Source organism: Rhinatrema bivittatum, chromosome 2 (assembly GCF_901001135.1).
Source record: "Rhinatrema bivittatum chromosome 2, aRhiBiv1.1, whole genome shotgun sequence".
Lineage (NCBI taxonomy): Eukaryota > Metazoa > Chordata > Amphibia > Gymnophiona > Rhinatrematidae > Rhinatrema > Rhinatrema bivittatum.
In genome coordinates, this window is record NC_042616.1 from 568,582,107 (window position 1) to 568,601,294 (window position 19,188).

At 43.7% G+C, this 19,188-nt stretch overlaps 1 protein-coding gene across 4 annotated transcripts in view; it reads right to left on the reverse strand.

Annotated features, from left to right (window-relative positions):
- The window catches only part of LDLRAD4 (low density lipoprotein receptor class A domain containing 4), a 963,403-nt gene that overhangs the window by 118,251 nt on the left and 825,964 nt on the right, over window positions 1-19,188 (reverse strand). Inside the window, exon 1 of one of the 4 annotated variants that reach the window (XM_029590935.1) lies at window positions 10,060-10,354. The exons of the other annotated variants lie outside the window; for them this stretch is intronic. The gene's annotated coding sequence lies outside the window, so the exon portion shown is untranslated. Of the gene's footprint in view, window positions 1-10,059; window positions 10,355-19,188 lie in introns of those variants that run through there. 4 annotated transcript variants of the gene reach the window in all.

Below are 19,188 nucleotides of genomic sequence, written 5' to 3' on the forward strand. Positions count from 1 at the left end.
CCTCCCTAGCAGGCAGCATCAACCTCGTCTCGGTTCAATGGTCCACCTTTACAACAGGGATACGACAAACTTCTGTTAAGCTGGGGGCAGGAACTAGATTTACAAATCATGGAAGCTCAATATGCATAATGTTTATGATCACTGACCTGTAATGTTGCTTTACGTGAAGTACAGTAGAAATTTTTGATGAGGAATTATATTTCTCAAAAGTTAGCTTGTGTTATGAAAATTTTGGTTTTGGAGACATGTTAAATGTAAGTCTGTACCTGAGACCTTGGAACACCAATTTTGGCACTGCCCATAAATTAGTACATTTTGGAAAGCTGTAGTAAATTATATTTATAAGATCACAAATGTGTAGTTGCCTTTACAAGTGAAGATACTTCATTTTGACAATCTACAGGGGATTGTGGAAAGTCTGAAGTTTTTGAAAATTTGGATTTGTAAAGCTCTTTTGCTACCGAAGAAGGCTATACTAGAGTGCTGGAGGATATACCAACATTGATGCAATGCAGAAATCAACTCCATCAAATGTGTATATATGAGAAATATGTAGATCAATCTGATCTAACTAGGAAGAAGACAATTTTTCTACAAATCTGGGATTTTTATAAGCAGTCTATCAGAATCCAACCACCTTCCCAGAATCCCTGGCTTCGGATGCTCATTGCATGGCAGGGAACCACCAGTGGGCACCCTGACATGTTCGTTACTAAGACCCAGTGCAGGGACGCACAGGCGCACGTGTGCATTGGCCCGCATAACTGGAGAGCTGGACATTCACACAGATGATGATATCACATGCTCCAGACTACTTATCCAGTCAGAAATGGGCCTCCTTGCCTTGGCAGCAGGTTCTCTTGGCCTGTTCCTGGTTCCTGCCTTGCTTGCTGTGCCTGGTTCTGGATGCTCCTTCCTGTTCATTGGGCGCCTGGATTTCAGTGTTCTGGTTCCTGTCTGCTTGCTGCCTGCCTGGACCTCGGATCATTCTGGATTCTGCCTGTTTGTTGCCTACCTCGACCCCAAAGTCTTTTGGATCTTGTTTGCCTGCTGCCTATCCAGACCCCGGATTGTCTCTTGGACTCTGCTGCTCGCTGGTTGTCCCGACGTATGCTAGTACCTGTCTTGCTCTTCTTCCTTGCTCGGGGATCTGTCTGGACCTCCGGACCATCTGCATCTGTGCCTTCTCTGCTGGAGCAACAACGGAGTAGCTATAGTGATCGTTGGTACCTTCCTGGAAATTCTGCCCTTGGCCAAGGTAGCCTCTTGGGTTCACAGAGAGGCACCTTATGTTACCTTACCACACTGGGGTCCATGTCATCAACGCCAGTCCAAAAAGCCTTCAGAGTAGCCGGAGGGCTGCCCCCTACCATCAGCAAGGACTGTTGTCCTAACACAGTCACTGCCATACAAAGCTAGGAGTTTGATTCTTATTGATTATTGATAATATAACTTTTGCTAATGATGGGCCGTATACAAGATGAAGCAAGTGAGCAAGTGGGAATGTAGTGGAATATATTGCTTTGCAAGGGATTGATGGGGGGGGGGGGGGGGGGGTACTGTTTACGGGTAAAATTGCACCATGGATATGGGACACTGGGAAGTGTAAATCGTTGCCTGATGTTGTATGTGAATTTTATTGAGGGTTCACTTTTTTATGTGTTGATAACCAATAAATGAGATAAGATGAAACGCTTTTGGGACATACAACATTGCATTTCATACATATGCAGATGGCATATGATTGGAGGACCTTGCAAGACTGGGAGATTAAGCATCTGAATGGTAGATGAAATTTAAGGTGGACAACAGTAACTGATGCACATAGGGAAAAGAAACCAACATTTTACTTATACAATATTAGGTTCCATATTAAGAGTTACCAGCCAAGAAAAGAATATGGACGTCATTGTGGACAATAGTTTGAAATCCTCAGAATATGGCTGCAGTCAAAAAAGCACACAGAATATAGGAAATTATTAGGAAAGAAATGGAAAATAAAAAGGAGAATGTCATAACACCTCTGTAGTGCTCGATGGTGAGAACTCATCTAGAGTACTATGTGCAATTCTGGTCACCACATCTAAAAAAAGTTATAGTTGAACTGGAAAAGGTACAATGAAGAGTGATCAAAATGATAAAGGGGATGGAACAGCTCCCTATGAGGAAAGGCTAGAGAGGTTAAGGCTGTTCACCTTGGAGAAGAGATGCTGACAGAGATCTATAAAATCATGAGTTAAATAGAACATGAGGGGGGATATGATAGAGGTGTTTAAAATCATGAGAGGTCTAGAACGGGTAGATGTGAATCGGTTATTTACTCTTTCGGATAGTAGAAGGACTAGGGGACACTCCATGAAGTTAGCATGGGGCACATTTAAAACTAATCGGAGAAAGTTCTTTTTTACTCAACGCACAATTAAACTCTGGAATTTGTTGCCAGAGAATGTGGTTCGTGCAGTTAGTATAGCTGTGTTTAAAAAAGGATTGGATAAGTTCTTGGAGGAGAAGTCCATTACCTGCTATTAAGTTCACTTAGAGAATAGCCACTGCCATTAGCAATGGTTACATGGAATAGACTTAGTTTTTGGGTACTTGCCAGGTTCTTATGGCCTGGATTGGCCACTGTTGGAAACAGGATGCTGGGCTTGATGGACCCTTGGTCTGACCCAGTATGGCATTTTCTTATGTTCTTATGTTCTTATGTAAATGTGAATCAGTTATTTACTCTTTTTTAAAAAACTATGGGACACTCCATGAAGTTAGTAAGTAGCACATTTAAAACAAATCGGAAAAAATTATTTTTCACCCTACGCACAATTAAACTCTGGAGTTCATTGCAGGAGGATATAGTAAAAGCAGTTAGCATAGCTGGGTTTGAAAAAGGTTTGGACAAGTTCCTGGAGAAGTGATAAACTGTTATTAACCAGGTAGACTTGAGTAAAGCCACTACTTATTCTTGGGTGTTAGCAGCATGGAATCTATCTACTGTTCAGGATCTTGCTGGGTACCTGTGACCTGGACTGGCCACTGTTGAAAACAGGATGCTGGGCTTGATGGACCCTTGTCTAACCCAGTATGGCAACTTAGGTTCTTAAGTAAGGTGGAATGTAATGACTATACAATTTTTGTTTCCAATTGTTGAAAACTCAAATATCTGAACTTCCACCAGAATTTCCCTTTGAAAATTTTGGGCCAGCACAGACTGCGGGATTTTGTTGTTGCATGGTAAAGTATATATGGGGATTTCAAAATTAAACCCCCTCAAGTACTCTATTTCCTTTGATATCTCCCAGCCCCGTTCCTTTTTGAAAGCCTAAAATTAGACACACTGTGAAACAGCATGAATACATCTGGCCAGTGAGGGGAAGGCAATTTTCAGCCTGTGGAATTTACCCAGGTGTAACTTAGTTACCTGAGGAAATTCCTTTAAAAATGATCCACTCTATAATCCCATGCTGCCAAATTGTGGACAGAAGATCAGCGATAACAGATCTGAAGTAATGAAGATCTGGGCTAAAAGAAACCATTTTCCCTAATTCCCCCGAGACAGGCTTTTGCATCACTTCACTGACTCCGTCTCTCCAGTGAACCGCTGGGATTCTGCCTGTGCCTCTCTCTCTCCCGCAAGAGGCTGTCCCAGCGTCACTCAGGTCTTCATATTCCGTGGTAGGCACGTACTATAACTGCATCAGCACTCAGGAATGCACAGATCTGGGTAATACCACCTCTGATTTAAAGACTGGATCCAATCATTTTATAGTAGAAGACCACAGAGTCTTTATATATATGGAAATAAATGATTTTCTATGAAAATCACATTGCATGTTTGGACCATTTTCAACAGAATATGACAAGCATTAGGTCCATTCTTTTTCTAACCAGGAAAAAGGACCTCAATGTGCATAACACACACACACACACACATACACACATATAAATTCAGGATTTTACAGCACATATGATCAAAACAGAAATTCCACTATAGCCTAATAAGGCAATAAAAAACAGTATCTACTGTGATATCATTAAAACAGATGCAATGAGGTTAAACTTAGTAGTTCTCGCACTCAGAAAATGGAGCAGACACACAGAATTACTGCTGCCTGGAAGTGCTATGCGTGGCACTTTTCTGATCCATTAACTTAGATTTCAAGCTGGGGGTTTCTCAGACACAGGCCATTTAAAACACATTTTAACAATAGATAGGAAGTTCAGAATGGAAGAGCTTGCAGGTGGTGAGACGAGCAGAGTAAGAGGCAAAATGGCTCAAACAGGAGCTACAGTTTCAAATGGGAGGAATAAATTGCTTCATAAAAAATACAGATTGGACTTTTTGGGAAATAATTAATATCTCATGCCCTGTGCCGGCCTGGTGGCAGTGTTATGTGCAGAGCATGCAGGAGACCAGGATCGAATATCAAGACTTATTTTTGTTCTTTGAGTCGGCCAGGGTTGAGGATGCTGTGGAAGCAGCATTCACAGCTCGGAGAAGAAGGGAGGTCCCCAAGCAGCGCTCGATGGCAACACCTAGTGGTCAGACTCAGGGAGTGCGGGAGCCAGGTCTTGGAGGAAGCTGCGGAACGTGCTCTCTGTCTGAAGAGGGCAGCTGCAATGGCTGGGACAGATGAAAGGGGAAGAAGGTTAAGGCAACTGCAGTCTCACGGCTCCACAGCCCCAGCAGAAGCAGATTGTAAACTGAGCTGGAAGGCCAAGGGAGCTGGGGGAAACTGCCGCGCCAAACAAAAAAAAAATTATACTCCCTTCTTAAGAGAAAACAGTGAACACCAGTGATAGTATAATCTAACATAGTCTATATTTCACTATCGGCCCGATTTTAAAAGGGCCACGTGTGTAAAAAAATAGGGAGGGGGGGTATGCGCGTGGCCGGGCCTTGCACACGCTGCATACATTTTAGAACGACCCCCGTTACGCGTCAAAATGCCGGGCCCTGAAAAAGGGCCGGGTCAGGGAGACGTGGTCTGGGTGGGGAGGGGCGGGTCAGGGAGGCGTGGTCTGGGTGGGGAGGGGTGGGGCAGGGGGGTGGGCCGGGACAGCACCATTAGCTGTTGTCCCAGGGAAGCGCCGGCGCATGGAGATTACTTCTGCTGCCAGGAAGCAGTAAGTATTAAAATAAAAAAATTAGGGATAGGTAGGGCTAAATTAGGGGTCGGGGAGGAGAGGGAAAGAGGTAGGAAGGGTAGGGTTAGGGATAGGAAAGTTCCCTCCCAGTCCCCTCCTTAATTGGAGCAGACTAGGTGGGAACTGGGGGAGGCCCGATTGCGTCGCCACACGTATTTTGCTAAAAATCCCCCCCCCCCCCGCACGCGAGAGTCACGGGCCAAAATCCGGCGTGCATGCGGCCATCGGCTTTTATAACATGCGCGCGCCGGCATATATACTGTATGTATATATGCACACACTCATATATACAGTATGTATATAGAGTATGTATGTATATACACACACACACATATACATACATATAAAAAGATTAAAAAATGGTATTTTAAGCAACAGAAATCAAGTCAAACCAAAGGATGGTCATTTGTCTTGGAAAATTAAAAAATCTATGTGCAGCTCACAGTATTTGCACTGAAAGAGGACAAGCAGAAGAGTCTCCTGATACATTGCAAATGAGTCTCAATGACAAACTCCTGCTCTCCGCTCTGGGGAAGCTGATGTGTTGGCTAGACAGGTGCACATTAGGCACTCCAAGTGTCTGGGTGGTATGGAAATCACGCCATGTGCACGGACCACTGTCAACAGGACAAGACAAGCACCGGGCTCATTCTTATTCTAACCAGGAAAAAAAGGACCCCCATGCGCATTAGCATTTTTACTGAAAAGCCTCCATATTTGTCAGTGCAGACGCAGGTAAGATAAGCCCTTTCCCTATTATCTAATATTTCGCCAGACAGTGGAACCAAAGGTTAAGTAGAATGTAATGGTTTATGTGGGCAGAGAATCTTGAATGCTGTCAAGCTCGGCACAAAGCTCGCATGCCCCAGACACAAGGAAGTTAATCACTTCAATTTGAAGCAAAACTCAGGAGGGATTTGAGCAAGCAGTGAAGACCACCTTCTCTCTCTTTACCATGATTCAGGGGGGGCTATCAGAATGCTCCTCCGTCTGTATGTATCTTCCCTCCACATGACTTTTTAATTCTACAGTCATTAACCAACTAAAATGAAACCGCAAACAAATATGGTAATGAGGTGAAGCTGCAGGTCCCACCATTTGTATAGGACGAGGTGGTAAAGTGAGAGCGGAAGGGGCTGCTACAGACGTCAGCTGACTCTTGTAACAAGCTCCATCCCCAGGACCTAAAAAATAATAAAAGCACACTGCTGCCCTTAACAACAAACTTCCCTGTTTGTTGCCCTCAAAGACACCCCCCATGGCTTGTTTTTACAACGAGAGGACAATGCGCCGTTCTCCTGACCTATTTCCAAATAAAGAGAGGCCGAACCCTTCCGCCTTCCTTCCCTGTGCGCTGCATTAAGACAGAACCTGACCTTTCCTGTTCCCACAGACAGGCACCGGCCAGGGATCTGCAATCTTTTTTTTTTTTTTGCCTGGGTCCAAATAACGGCGATAGTGCCAGCGCAGGGGACGCAAATCCAGCAGCTTCTGAATTTTAAATACCACTGGGTGGAGGGGGAGAGGACCAGCAGAGTCAGCCCACACATTTTCAAAATCCTCAAGGTGATGGCGTTCTTCAGCGAGTGGATGTGCCCAGGGGTTGCCAAGCCCTGGCGTGCTAGAGTCCCCTGCCAACATTGCTTCTCAGCCAATCTATGCTATATAACTACCATAGAATTAAAGCATTCCATTTAACAATGACATTTTGGTGACGTGGGTATATATATTGGTGATTCCCTGCAACAGTGAATTACATTTTCACTCTCTGTGTCCAACTCTAGTTAAACCAGTAATTTGATGCAAACAAATTTTCGCCTTAAGGAAGGTCATTAGCAAAACTAGCGAAATGATATTGACAGTATAACTTTTAGATCACATTCATTATTGTATGTACATTTTTTGAGGGTTAAGTTAAATTAACAAAAAAAAAAAAAAATCCTTTCAAGATGAAAGCCATTTTACAGTAGCTTCAAAAAACCACAAAAGAAAAACTTTGGCGGATTTTGTCTCACACTTGTATACGATCACAACTGCACTGACTAACAATTCAAACAGCCATGAGCAGGCAGATACATTGGTCCCAAAGAAAGGTGAATGCAGGAGGATGAGAAAAAGTACATCTTGTACATGTAAACTCTGCATACCCAAAAAAAAAAAAAAAAAAAAAAACCTGGCCGCAGGGAGGCAGTGGATCCGTGTTTGACCCTGTGGATTCTGTCATAGCTCCGCAGTGCGGCAGACTGACATTCGAATCTACCGTCTGATGGGGCTCAGGCGCTCGAGCCTGTGGGGAGACAGGAAAGACCATACAGCTTTCCCCAGCCCTCGGGATCAGTGAGGGGACCAGTGCCATGCAGGCATGCCGTCTGGGACAGAAGGTTTCAATACTGAGGGGGAACATGGGGAGGAGAGGGGAAAGTATTGATTAATGAGAAAACACAGTGCTGATGTACTCACACACATCATGGTCATTCATCAAAATGTGCTATGGCGTTAACGCACGCGTAAACGTCATAACACATTTGATAATAGTACTATCACACAGCGCGAATGCAAATATTTGGGATTAGGGAGGGGTTTGGGCGGGATTAATTAACATGAGGGACGATATCGCTAAGTGCGATAGCATAACGCCTGCTGTCGCACGGTTTTAACGCCGGAAATAACTACACCTTTTTTCCTGGAGTTAAGCTATGTGATGTGCCCGAAACGGCTGTAACGCAATTCGTGATTCATTTTGCAAATTGCATTTTGGCCATTTCTGAGCTGGGGAGGGCATTATATTCCCCTGGTAAATACAAGAAGGCAGGCTGTAAGGAAAACCTGGGAAGGAGATCCAGTATGTAAAAGAAATCAGAATAGGAGGTGGACTCCAACTCCCAGGAGGCACAGGGGTTCTAGAAGGTGAGGAACTTCCCAGGCTTAGCCCTATCGAAAGGACGAGAGAGCCTGGGCATGGTGGGAGAAGGGTGTAAGCTTGTCTGAAGGAAGGGCAGGGCAGGAACATGAAGGAGCTCTACAAGAACCAGATGAAGAGATAGAGGAGATGCAGATGGAGGTGTTGAGAAACTCTAAGGATGAGCTGGAGCTGATGGACTTGGGAGACTCCCTCCAGAAGAGGACACAGACATGGAGGCTGCAGGTCAGGAGTTTTAAGTGAACACTGCTGTGGGGTGGATGTAGTTGCAGCCATGGTGAAAGGGGAAGCACAAACCTCAGCTGCAGATTACGGTGGGAGGTGGCAGTAGGGCCTGGTTCCCTAAGAACCAGGCCTATAGAGAGCAGCTTAGGCTGTGCAGGAAGCAACTGTGAGTAGCATACATGATTAAGGCAAGAGTTGCTTTCCTTTTGTATGAGTTTGAGATTGATGTGATTTGATAAAGAAAAGCTATAGAGATTTTAAACTACCGGGATAACCTGGGACTGTGTGTGCTTTAGCTCAGCTCACCAACTGGGGTGAGAGGATTTGAATCCGTAGCTATGACACCCTGAAAGGAACAGGGTATAGTACAGGAAATAGAGACTAGAGTACACGGCCTGGGGAGCATTCGAGGGTGGAACTGGCAAAACTGCAAGGAGGAGTTGGGCAACGGGACCATGGAAATGCATCCCAGAGACTTAACCAGTGATTCAGTTTCTTATATAACCAAAGAATTCCAGCCGGATTGCGACTGGGAGAGTGGCCAGTGGCACAAATCCGCAACACAACATATGAATATTATTGCTATCTCAGGGAGAGGGCAGTGGATGCATGAAACAGCCTCCCAGGGGAGGTGGGGGGAGGCATAAACAGGAATAGAATATAAGATGAGCACGTATGATCCTTTGCTATATAGAAGTAGGGGGGAAAGCCAGAAGACTATGGCCTGGTCTCAGGAAGCAGAGGGGGCAGACTAGATGAGCCTAATGGTCCTTATCTGCTTTTATATTCTAAGCTTCTATGAATAAAGATATCACAAAGGCACTTGGCAAACACAGGGTCTACATACTAACCCTCAAAGCAGAGGAACTTGCATTATCTACCGCAGCTCCCGTTAGTGGCAATTGGTCCTATTCACTAATAACACGCAGTTAACATGTTACCACGCATTGCAGCTTAGCAAACAGGCCCCATAGTGCAGAAGAAATAAAACAAAACTCTCTATGGTACAACAAAAGGAGGATTCAAGCTGCCTGAAGTTTTCAGGCTATTCCAGAAGGAAACCTATATTATTTTTAAATACCAGGAAGAATTAGAAGCCAAATGAAACCACAGATTGAAATTACTAGCTTCAAACTGCTTTACAAAATTCAGACGATGATGAATAGAAAATGAGCAGCAGACAAAACAGCAGCTAATGGTAAGATGCAATTTTATAGCAGGATGATTCCAGGTTGCTTTTTATAGCTGGATATACTCTGCGTTTTAGTTGTCATCAAATAAAAGAAATTCAAACAATGTCAGAAAAATAAACCACTCGCCAAACTTGAACCGCAGTGTAGCGGCTGCTGGAGAAAACAGAGAAGCGACGACGGTACAAGGAAAAGAGCCAGGGTCAGGGGGCTCTCACAGCAGACCACACAAGCGCAATGCAGAAACAGATCATGCACATGTGACTTTTGGATGGTGGCAGCTATTCATTTTCTGATTACAGACTAGGAGGCAACATATGTTGAAAACCACAAACCAACTTCTACAAAATGAAGCAAACAAACAAAAAAAACCAAACCCCCAAAACGAAGCAGTAAGATAGAATGTCTTGTCATACAAATCTGACATAGTAATGGCTCCCATTGTTAACAAAATAAAACCGTTATATATTCTGCTCAAACCTCAGTTGAGTGAAGCTCTTGCATGGTTTTCTCTCAAATTCTCTGCTGCAGCGACAAGCGCTTTCTGCAATTGCGTGGCCGTCCTCAAAGCCTACTCCTTACCTTAGACACTGAAAACAAACCTCAGACTCCGCAGTTCATCCGGAAGAGGCTTTAGATTTAGGCTGCTCTGTTTTACTAGGGTATATAACCCCACTCATGTAGACACAGGACACTGTTCCCTTACAAACATCAGAGCACCTGAAGAATAACCTGGAGCCTGACCGATGATCAGATAATCCATTCAGCTGTTATTCAAGTCTTCTTCACTTGTGCTTCATAACAGCTCGATCCAGTAAAGTGTGCTCCGTCGGAGCGCACTGTCACCCTGCTCTGGACGCGTGTTTTCCCTTACCCCTTATTCAGTAAGGGGAGGAAAACACGCGGCCCGCCCGCGGCACCTAATAGCGCCCTCAACATGCAAATGCATGTTGATGGCCCTATTAGGTATTCCCTAGCGATCCAGTAAGTAAAATGTGCAGCCAAGCCGCACATTTTACTCTAAGAAATTAGCGCCGCCCAAAGGTCGGCGCTAATTTCTTCCGGCGCCAGGGAAGTGCACAGAAAAGCAGTAAAAACTGCTTTTCTGTGCACCCTCCGACTTAATATCATAGCGATATTAAGTCGGAGGTCCCCAAAAGTAAAAAAAAGTAAAAAAAAAAATAAAAAAAAATTTTGAATTCGGCCCGCGGCTGTCGGGCCGAAAACCGGACGCTCAATTTTGCCGGCGTCCGGTTTCCGAGCCCGTGGCTGTCAGCGGGCTCGAGAACCGACGCCGGCAAAATTGAGCGTCGGCTGTCAAACCCGCTGACAGCCGCCGCTCCAGGCCAAAAGGAGGCGCTAGGGACGCGCTAGTGTCCCTAGCGCCTCCTTTTCCCCGTTTGCACCGCGTCGCCTCATTTAAATACTGGATAGCGCGCACCGGCGAGGGGCCGGTGCGCGCGCCGGGAGAGCGGGCGTTCGTCCGCTCTCCCGCGGACTTTACTGGATCGAGCTGTAAGTGATTTATCAGGCACTGACAAACAATTCTAGGATGTTCTAAGTGCTTAGAACTACAGGGACTTCATTGAAATGAGAGCAGGAGAGACAGAGAGAGAGGGTTTACCCTTAAAATTGTATTACATGCACAAAAAAAAAAATATATATATATATATATTGCCCCAATTTACATTTAATTAATTTTGAAGAGCCAGATTAATCCATTAGCCTAAAACAATGAACACTCTTTCAGGAAGAAGTTGAAGTTATCTTGCACACAGCAACTGAGAGAAAGATGGATTCTGTGAATGAACGAATACTTGAACCTACAAGCTTTCTTGATTCCCAGTCCTGTATTCTTTTTATTAATTTTAATATGGGCAAACATCAGCACCCCACTGCTGCCACCACCACCGCTGCTTTTCCCCGATTCACTTTCACACCACCATTGTCATGTAATCTGTGATTCATGTGTATATTCACCCAATATTATCTTTTGCTTTCCGGAGATGAAGAGAGTATAGCTCTAGTCATGAAGTGTATTGTTAATCCAATAAAAAGGTATTGCCTTATATAATTTGTTTATGGACCTTTATTTCTGTGTTTATTATGGGCAAAATAAAAAACTTTCAATTATATAGAACATTTACAGTTTTGAGCAGCACCTTGACTCTGTTGGTGTGCTCACACATTTAACAAAATAGATAATGGGTGGCCTGAGTTTTCTATTTTAAGAACAACATTAACCCATCCTTCAACAATGCCATTCGCTTCCATTCATTCACTGTGCCTGTCATTGTCTCCTATTGGTCCAGTCTGGGTCATCGATGAAATAGTTCGTATTTATTAGATAGGAATTGCTTTCTTGCTTCAATTAGCTCAATCAATATTACCAACTATACCATATCACTTCAGTTCTAATGTTTTGGTTGTCTCTCCCCAAACATAGGGTTCTTTCCTATGATATCCATATGATATCGCACAGCAGAGCTGTGCGATATCATATGGAATCTCAGTTTTAACAATCTTAGGTAAGGCATGTAGTATTTCTTTTCCAAAAGTTTGTGTCTTGCCTCATTCTAGATACTTTTGTTGTTGGTCTGTCTCTTTGGAACTCTGTTTCAAGGAAGGCACATCTAACCAAGAACTACTTGCCTTTTAGGAAGTTAATTAAAACTTGGTTATTTCAATGTGATTTTGGTTCAGTTCTATTCCCTGCTGTATTCTTGTTTCACGTATACCTATTGCTGGTTTTAACCTTGAATTTTGCGTCTAACTTTTAAGTATATTTGACTACTGATTTCAATCTTTTGATGTTTATTGAAGTAGGTTTTGAGTCTTGTTCTGTGCTTTTACTTTACGGTTTTACGAGTGACAGATTTAGGATTCTGGCACCCCTAGACACTGGCGATGCATGCCAATTTGACCACTGTAGATTATTGAGACACACAAAATATTATTAAAATGTTAGGTTGACATTTGGGTCTTAGGCAGGTAACAATCATATGTTTGTGCACCAATTGTACCTGCAAAGCGACACTATCAGAGGGAGGATTCAGCTCCACGCTCCCAAGCCCAGGCACAAATGGTTTCAGTGAAGGGTGTCAGGGCAGCAAAGAATTCTGGGAAAATCGAGCAAATCCTCATAATCTTTTCATAATTCTTATGTTGGTAGAATAAAAATAAAACCTACCATAACCCACAAAGAATCCAAAGGATCAGGGCAAAGACAATTTCCTTTGTTTTGTGGGTAAATGGATTTTTTTGGGGGGGAGAGGATAATTATGCCCTCCCCCCCTTTTTCCAAATAATGCTCAAGGAAGCTTACAACATTATTATTATTCAGTCCCTGCTCCCAAAGAGCTTAGAATTTAAGTGGGCACCTGAGGCAAAGGTCACTAAGTGTCAAAGGGAGTACCCTTGGTTTCCTAGGTTCACAGCCCAGCACTCTAACCACCAGGTCTTCCCTTCACACTTTCTATTTAACATATTAGAGTGCAGGGAGGGGAGGCTCAGTTTTAGCTGAAAAAAAATATTTTGAGGCACACTTAGCTCTATTACATGTTAGATTCACCAGTGGCATCTTGCTCTGGGTTAGAGACAAACCGGCATGGAAGAACAGACAGAGACAGCCATTAAGGCCGTTGTTTAAACACAGGAAGAATGTCTTTGCACTGGTTGGTATTAGAAAAAGGAACATCAGCTCTGGACAACGAATGAATGGATGGATGGATGGACGACAGCAGTAGTCTGCAGAGTCTGATAGTGCTGAAGACGTTTTGGACGTTTTATTTTACATTGTTTTGCATTTTCCCTCTAATGATGCTTTCTATTAAGAGATCTGTGTACTCGGCAGCAGCAGCTAACGTCAGATAATCATTCTTGCCACATACGTGCCTACACCTTCAGCATGTGGCATTTAACTACTGGCACAGGCCATTATCTCACAGTAAGGCCCCCTGCCACTTAATAATACTGTTTACTGGTGCTGGTCACATGCACCGGCGGTTTATCTCATCCCCACTGAACATTAAGTAATGCTTTAATAAAGAACTATTGTCTCTCTGTTGGTAAGTTGTGCCTGTGAAACAGCCAGACGGAAGATCTGGCGGAAGGGGAAGCCCTCGTGCCCACTTCTGTTTGGGTTTTAGGGGCGGGAATGGACAGAGAGGAATCACCTGGCCCGCGCGCCCTTCCCAGCTGAAGCACCGACCCTTTGCTGAAACTCTTTTTTTTTATCAGCAGCTTCTTGTTTGCCTGCCCCAGCTGGAAGGTGCACTCCAGCGCAGCCAAAACAAAGGCCAAGAAAAACATTCAGAGGAAAGGAGACCAGGAGGCGGAGAAGTACAGAGGGGTGAACTCGTTCTCACTGGAAACGGGGGGGGGCGCCAGGGGCGTCTCCGTCAGCCCAGAACACGATTCTCCTCGGCTCTTCTGCATTCACCCCTCACACGCCGAGCTCCACGTTCACTGCTAAACGCCGCTGCTTTAACAGTATTAAAAGTCTGAGAGGAACTTTCCGGCAGGATTTCTCCCCGGCAGATAATTCCCAGCACAGAAAGAGGCCGACTCACCGCAAGCGGCGCTTTGCTGCTTTCTGTCTACCCTTCAGGTGCCTACAAAGGCAAAGGACGCCTGCCAGTTAAGTCCCTGCAGACAGACACACAACCCAATCACAGACACCGTCGTCTAGACTCCCAGGGGAAGAGCCCTTCAACTCTCTCACCTCCCTGGGAGGTGAGCAAAGCCGGCTCAGGCGGCCACCACCTGCCCATATCCCAAACGCCTTAAATGGAAAAAGACATTTAAGCCCAGTAAGAAATAACGCACCTGAACCTTAAAGTGGCAGTGACAGCAAGCACATTCGTTTACATAATTCAGGTGAGATTAAAATAAAGTCACTAAAACCCTTCTTTTTTTCCACTCTGATTTGTGTTTCATTCCTGGAGAAATATTAGCCATTTTTAAGGCCTCAGCCAACTCCCACTGTTCAGGATTTAAGAAACTTGAGGGCACTGCTCTGCTGAGCCTTATCAGAAAGGCATGGAGGCATGGCACCGAGACGTGTCAAAAGTATGAACACAGCTGACAGACTGCTGAAGAACCAACTTGGAAGAGGCTAAACAGAGAATTTTGCCATTAAAAAGTGGTATAACCATTTATTCGGCACTCTTCAGCAGAACTAGAGTAAGACCAAAAGAGGAAGCACCAGAGCTGAAAACCAGATGAGCTGATATTTGGAGAATTCGGCTGCTACAAAAGAGTAACTTTGAACAGTCTACATGAGTCAACACATAGACGTACAAGTATGTGCACACAAGACGTATAAGTATGTGCACACAAAGTTATGTCTGTATTTTATAAACTGCTTAGCGGGAGCAGCACAGTTTATAAAATCTCTGCCTCAGAAGTACAGGAAGCATGCATTTTGTAAAAGCAGGGGGGAGCTGCATACTTCTTGTACCTATTTTATCAAAATACATGCACACATTTTAAGGTGAATTTTAAAAGAGATATGCACGCACAAAATAGCAGATACATGCGCAAAGAAGTAGATTTTAAAAGCCTGGTGCGCACTGGCGAATTTTAAAAGCTGCCCAGAAGTGCAACTGTCTCCCACTGCGCACACATCTCACTCGATTTCAAAAAGGGGCGTGATGTAGCAGGGCATGGACATTTTGCGGCGAGACCAAGAGATGTGTGTGCAAATACGCAACCCAGCGCACATCCAGGTCCTCTGCCACATAGCTTTACTTCTGCTATGGAGGAAGTGTAACTGTAAAAAACGAAAACAAAAAAAACCCCCAGCCATTTCCAAGGGGTTTAAAGGATCTGGGGTAACTGGAGGAGCGTGGGGTATTAAACCAGAGGAGTTTGGAGGACCTAGATCAACACTGGGCAAACTGGTGGATGGCATGGGCGTGCGCCGGTTTTAAAATACCCTAACTTATGCAGTAGAAACCTTATATACATGCCCGAGCGTGCACACACTTAAAACTGTGTGTGTGCCCAGGCTATTTTATAACATAAAAATAATATGTGCGTGCGCGTTATAAAATGGCCGACTGTCTGGTCATGCGCCAGCATACACGTGCCAAAGTGCGCCTGCATGCTGGTTTGAAAGTACCGGCTTATAGCGCATTTTTGTGCACAAGCTGTTTTATAAACCTCGTACATATGCGCGCAAGTTCTGATCCACAAATAAATTTACTTCTGTAAAAAGGGGAAGGGGACAACATAAGTTGATTTCATCACCTGTTACCTGCGCATATTTACTTCTGCTATTCATCAGATGTAAGTCAGAATAAAAGTCTTTATAGCCAAATACTGACGGGGTAAACTGGGGGAGCGCAGGCTGAAGCACCAAAGGGATAGACTGGGCAAACTGGTGGATTAATTGGTTAAATTGGTAATTTCCTCCACGCACGCCTGTTATAAAATGTGCCGACTTGGGTGTGTAAAAGCCGACAATGGCTAAGGAAAATACAAAAATAACATTTCCTCATGCAAATGCTTAAAATTAAGAGTCCCCCCCCCCCCCCACACACACACGAATAGGCATATTTTATATAATAAACACGCAAGTGCGCGGACAGTCTAAAATTCATGTGCATTTGGGCTTGTGCGCGCTTGCTTTAAAGTTACCCACCCTACTTGTAAAATAATTGTAACGTGTGTGCACATTTACTGCAGGTTATGCGTGGAAGCCCAGTATTTTATAACATATGCATGCATTTTCTGCTGATGAAAATACTTTCTCGGGTGCATCTGATCATCAGTTCACTGATTCCTCCACTAGTTCACTCAGACTCGCCACTCAAAAACTGTAGACATAAGGCAAGAGCAATTTCATTTCAGTGACTCAATTAACAGGTGCGAGAGCATACATATAAGTTTGGCAACGTATGCGCATATACCACTTACAAAGCACCATCTTCTGCTCAAATACCCTGCCCTGGAACAGCCCTAAATCACTCTTTTCTTGTTTACATTTATGCACAATACTGCTAGTCGGTGCATACTTCGGGCTTTTACAGAATACTACTTACATGCACACATGCTACTTCAGGGACAGGCAATCTTTCTGAAGTGCTGTTGCCAAGATTTAAAGCCAAGCTAGGCAGCTCCGGTCCTCAGGTGCTGTAAGCTGGTTGCAAGGAGAAGACTGGCATGTGTGAGAATTTTTTTTATTTTCCATTACACCATGCGGCGGGGGAAATTAGTTGGTAAAGTAAACTTTAGCATTCTATTTTAACCACCACACGAATATTGTTTAGTTACCAATAGAGACGTAGTCCAGAACTGATTTGTTTTTGGCAGGATTAACAACCTCGGCGGTCTCTCTCTTTCTCTCTTGTCTCGGCGCCCTCTCCTCCCTCCTCTCCAGTAATAAAGGGTGCAAAGCAGAACAAGGACATTTTCACTTACTACACAACATAGGAAAATAGTGCTCAAATTCTGATGTCACCTCACTAACAGCAACACAAATTCCCTCCACTACCAGGAACGGTGTGCGATAATTCAAAACCCTGCAAAAATGTACTAAAAAGCTGCAGCAAATCTGCCATACCATAACACACTAACTTCTAGACTCAAAAAACAGAAGGCAACACTGCAAATATTACACCAGGTTCTAAAACACACCAATACACCTTCTATTAGGAAACAGAATAAGCCGGGATGCTATGGATCCCTACACAGAAATGACATGCTAGCAGAATACCTCACCTCCATCATACATGCAGAACACATACAGACTCTCACCAAATACAGAATGAAGAGACCATAAAGTAGACATACAAATGTGCAAACAAAAACTGAAACTGCAACAAACTAGACATCTGTCTGCAGTAGAACAATGGAAAAACAGAAACGTCACCATTCTTCATAAAACAGCAAACAAAATAAAAAAAAATATAAAACATTGATCATAACAGTAAAACCATACTAATACAAAGAATAAATATTTCAAAAAAGCTGCCAAACAGAATAACATCCAATGATTAAAATCACACATCCATGCTCTCACGCACACTCCCTCCCATTCTCTGACACACAAAAAACCCATGCTCTAACCACACACTCCCTCTTCTATCTCTCATGCACATAGATACTTCCTCTCTTGAACACACACACACACATGCTTTCACTCTGGGCTGCCCTCTCTTTTCTGGGCCTTTTCTTCAGCCACCATGAGATGGGATGTGAAGCGGCCTACTAGGTCGCAGCTGCCATGGCACTGATGGTACATGTACCCTACGCTGCTAACTCCTGTGCTACTTACATGCCTAACTTTCATTGTTATGCACTGAAACCTATTAAAAATGATTCCCTTTATGTAAACGTGGTGAAGAAAGAAGATGAGAAGACCCCCTAGACAAAGTTCTTGGGTTATTTGGAAACTTGTAAAAGAATTTTTAATAGAAACCATATTAAAAAAAAAAGTCCTCTGCTCTTTGCCTGACCAGTTTGGAAGCTCGGAGCAAATTTCACCCAGAAGTTGTCTGCTGTCAGGGGAGACAAACAGTACACAGCAATGAGTATACATGCCAAATCAAGTCCCGCCATGGGAGCATCTCCCATCTTCCTGTGGCCCGGCTTTGATGCAATGCTGCTTCAGTGTTTCACAGAATCAAGGGGCACCAATGACTTTCAGTTCTGCTTTTCAGATCACAAGACTAAACCAAAAACTCTAGACAGACATCAAGCAGGCTCTGCGGACTGCGGTACGGCGACAGGAAAGGGAAATGGGCAGGCTTCATGGTTTTGGAGGGTTTTACCTGCCATTTTCTGTGTATCTACATAAACGTTATATTTTATTTTAGTTTTTTTTTTTCATATTGCTTAAAGCGGTGAAATGGGGAATGTTTAGGAGGATTAATAGTTTGTGTATTCTTACGAGTGCGTGGAATCTCACCAACATTATTCCTCACAGCCTCGCCTAATGTACAGAAAAAGTAAAACTTGCTGCCTTTCTCCTCTGAACTTTAGCATCCTAAATAAGGTGTTACTTTGTGAACATTAATTCGGACAGCCTCAGTGTGAACAGGGTTGTATTAGTGCTTATGGAGCTCCACCGATATTCCCAATAAAGACCTCAGTGAGGATCTTACTAGAGGTCTGTATGGTTTTCACCTCCCATGAAAGGGTTGGTGCTCCATTTATCATTGTAGAATTTCGGCTGGATATTGCGAACATCTTTGCTAAAATGGAAATTCAAAGACAGTCCAAACTGTGATTGTGTTCCTCCAAACCAGACAATGGATCACATCTCAAACAACTTTAGTCTCTACGCCCACTGGTCGGTAGACGCAGACTTTATAAATAGCTGCACTGCTGACCAATGGCTTACCAATTTCACTCTAAGGATTTGATTTGTGCACTTTTGTGATATTTGTGATGTAATCTGCTTCAGCATGTTTTTACAGGGGGTGGACTAACAAATTAGACATTACAGTAAACTTTAGGAATGGAGCAAGATGGACAGGTTTATTATTCAAGCTAGTAAATTTCTCATGCAGGAGGTTTATACCTATTGTAAAAGGTTTATTTTTGTTGAAGAGAGTAATTTACATTATAAAAAAAAAGATAAAATGTTTCATCATGGCTGAAAAAGACATTTCTACAGTAGGTCTGTCATTAAATTTACTCCCAAAACATGTGCCCCCGTTTCATGGAAGGCTTATGAAAACAACTGCTACCACTCCTCAGTCA